Source organism: Helicoverpa armigera, chromosome 4, assembly GCF_030705265.1.
Source record: "Helicoverpa armigera isolate CAAS_96S chromosome 4, ASM3070526v1, whole genome shotgun sequence".
NCBI classification, from domain to species: domain Eukaryota; kingdom Metazoa; phylum Arthropoda; class Insecta; order Lepidoptera; family Noctuidae; genus Helicoverpa; species Helicoverpa armigera.
In genome coordinates this window covers 1,582,363-1,586,565 of record NC_087123.1, presented here as the reverse complement: position 1 = coordinate 1,586,565, position 4,203 = coordinate 1,582,363, and positions in this window count along the sequence as shown.

The window sequence follows — 4,203 nt, the reverse complement described above, 5'->3', positions numbered from 1 at the left end:
ACATAAGTACTTACCAGTCCTAAGATATTGTGTCGTCCTACTTCACTTACACTTACATTGTTACCTGAGCTAATTAAATATATTTTACTAGTAGAACAATGAGAATTTAAAAAATTTTGAGTACACACTCCAGACAGTTTGGCCATTTGTCAAATATCAACTGTCCATTTGAAGTTCTTTTATTGATGCTTAACAAGATATAGTGATCGTTTAGACTTTATTGATACAAATAGGTCTGACTAAGACCGAATAAGGGCTGAGACACATGACGTTTATAGTGTCAGATGAAACTTTTAAAGTTAATTTGTCATGAAAAGTGAAGATTTAAAGATCTCTGTATCTTAATTGGATAATCTATAAAAGTCAGACTTTGTTATCAAACTTTTGAGCTTTTGATGGATTAGGTATAAACAGCTTATCTCGCCTACAATGATTTGAAAGTTGATTTTCTTTTTTTTACTTGACTCGACTTCAGGGGAGTCTGGAAATTGGTGATTAACACACATCTACCATTAGATAGACATCGTTCAGAGGAACCAAAAATTATTCTATAGTTACGAAACTAAAATTCATGTCAGAAAAAGGAAAAACTCCTGGAACTTTTCCTTTTAAAGATTTTCAAAACAGTATAAATAATAACAGATAAATAGTGTAATGAAACTCTACTTTTAACCGACTCCAATATGAAGTTTCTATATTCATCTCTTTACATTATGAAAACGTGCCTACACATTACCAATGAAGGATTCGAAATTATGTAATTTATGTCAATTAATTTTATAAAACACTAGTAAAACATGTAATTTTTACAACATAATATTGTCATAACTTCACACTGCAGATAAATCTTAGAGATACAGCATAGTTTTTGTCCGGATGTCTTACTAATGTTACTTTGTTATTGCCTATTTAGAATTAAAAAGAATACATTAATACAACCTAGCTAGGTTGTAATTTGTAAAAAATTTAGTGAGTGCACCTGTGTCTGCGCAGTTGGCAAATCTGCTTACAGCATGAGAACAGCTGCCGTAGCCGATAATTGGCTAGGAGGTCATCATCATCATTATAATTACAAGGGTCCAAACAGCACACAAATATGCCCATTGTCCTTTATCAAGAATTTAGTACACAAACTGCAGTAGATCGCATACATTAAATGAGAATTATATATTATACTTAATTTTTAGCACAAACATGACGTAGGTATTTGTTTTTATACCTATGTAAATAAACAAAGTTATTAGTCAACAATAGAACGTCACTATTACAGTCATTGCGATTTTTGACCCACGATTAGAATATAGAATACGTGATTTTGTGCACTAATGACAATTTATTGTTCTAGGTTTAACTTAGGCCTACTGAACGTGAATACGTCATCTCATGCGCAGGTTGCAATCGATAAACTATGTTATTTTATGTTGCGTGAAAATAATAATCATTATCGGCCTAGCCTTTTACCAGCTAAACGTTTTATTCCTTTATTTAACATCATCCATAATCCGAACCTTTTCCCAACTACATAGCTTGGAGTTGGCTTCCCATCTAACCGAATGTGCCTGAATACCAGTGTTCTGCATGGAGCGACTGCTTATCTGACTCCTGAAATGGGAAGAACCATTAGCACCCAAAATGATATAATTTCGGCACCTACATTTTTAACGGAAATAATAGTCTTTTAGCTTAAAAAATCTTCTTTAGAGTAATTTAAATCAGAATGAAAACATAATTTACGAATAAAAATGAAAGACATAATATTATAAAACATTAGTTTTAAGAATATTTGTTATATATTAAAGTTTTTATAGATAAGTATTGTACATATTGATATGGATAATTTGATGTATGATATATGTATGTGTATTTGTATTTTTATGAGTCCTAGTTGCCTGAAATAAATGAATAAATAAAACGCTTGTTTTATTTGATTCTATAAAGCTAAGAAAGATCAAACTCACATATAAAATATGAAATAAATAACAGGCAGCCGTGGTTTTGCATAAAGAAACTGCATATTGAACAAAAAAAATATTACAGTTACCTATGTATCAAGTTCAAGTAACAGAACTGGTGGTACCTACGAAATAGCAGTACCTATTCAGGTACAAAACTCCATAATTTATATTTGTTTGATTGGATCACTGAACATTTATTTATTTTTGTCTGGTATATAAATATTATATATTGAATAAATATTTTGTATCTGAAAGGTTAATTCTGTACAGTAATTAACAGTTTAACTTTAATTGAAAAATTCAGCTAATCATATCAAATCGTAATTATAAATTGAAAATTTTCTTAATCAGCTCAGTCTTACTGTCACACTTTTTCACCATCATTAACGCGTACAATAATACTAGGTTTTACCCGCTTCCCCGGAGAACTTCATCTCACATCTGGATTAAAAGAAGCCTATATAGTATTTTAATGTTTTTGATGAATCTATGCATATTGGTGCCAACTTTCATCAAAATCCATTCAGTACCACAAACATCCATACTTAAAAAAATATATATATTATTAGTTGAATTAATTACGATTTCATAACCTTTAATTACATTTGACACCTTAATTGCTTACAACATTTCAGCATCAAACCTACCCTTGTCAAAATCTATTTCAATAACCGAAGGTCTATCTACCCTGACATTTCCGTCAACAGTAATACTTAAAAGATTATTCAGTTTCAATTAACGTAATATTTGATAAGTTCAACAATAGACGGACCATTTATAATATTCAGTTTGACGTCAAGAAATAATTCTCTTCGCTTAATTATGTAGATATCTGTCCCATTTGAAGTTCTGGTTTTATTTTGGTCTGAAACTGTAAGAAATTAGTCGTAATTAGCTTTCTTGGAACTTTGTTTTGTGCTCTGAAAATATCTGTTTCTGAGACGACGGAACACATGTCAATTTGTTAGAAATTAGAGCTTTGTCCATGAATAAATCAACTCTCTACCTATCGTAGTCTGTTCTGAGGACTTTTTGGATTCGGATCAACTTGGTTTTCCTGTCTTGTCGATTTTATTCGTAGTTTTTATTCAGTCTCGTAGAATTTTGTTTTGTGCCACTTATTTCCTTTATTCAATATAATAAATTAGCTTTTAAAGATTTTTTTTTAAATTATAATTATATTTTATATGCGCAAATGCGTAAAAAACTGAACAGATCTCGCGCAGAACTGAGATATTTTAATATAGCGTTTACATCACGGAGGACAGAAGACTCTCCGTGGTTTACATACACCAGAATAGCATACGCCAAGGCAAGTGGATACTTCTCTCAGGAGGCGAGTGACAGTCCTATCGGAATTTTCTTAAAAATAAAATCTCATGAACCCCCTCAAATGATTCACATACGCACCCAGACAATCCAACTTGGAAATACCCAGTTCGTCTCCTATTTTTCATCGTTCCGACATTGCACCCTCACACCCCATTGCACTGACATTGCGTGACTCACACAATTTCAATACTATTAAGTAATCTGTTAGTACGACGATTTTAAGACCTGTTATGCAAGTTGGATTGGTATTGTCTAGAGTGCACGCTATTGCAAATTATGTGAATAGATATAAAATAATTTAATTAAGAAAATATGCAAACACAGTAGTCTACTAGATATAAAAATCATCATCATCGCCTTGAGTCTTTTCCCAAAGATGTTGGGGTCGGCTTCCAATCTAACCAGGTGCAGCTGAATACCAGTGTTTTACAACGAGTAACTGCTTATCTGACCTCCTCAACTCAGTTACCCGGGCAACCCAATACCTTGGTAAGACTGGTTATCAGACTTACTGGCTGACTTACTTCTGTAACGACTTAAAAAGATGTTCAATGGCAGCTGAGACTACAGTTTAACGTGTCCTCCGAAACACTGAAGGACAATAATAATTACAGGTAAACAATATGGTTTTTGGATGGCTTTAGGGCAGGCACACAGCCCAAATATTTTTTCTCTCTCTTGGTGCTTTCCATTTTGCCATGCAAACGTCAACCCCTAGGCAATATTTTTTTATAAACATTTATAGAAAACAAAAAGTTTTTCTGTATAATGGTTTCACGTCATATTCTAATCTGAGGTAGACAATCTAAATGTTCAAACTGCTTGTGTGTCGCTAATTACAAAACAATAGAAAATCAATTTTGTCTTGCGTATATCTGCGCTCCAACATACAACGGGATAAAATAAAACGAGCAAC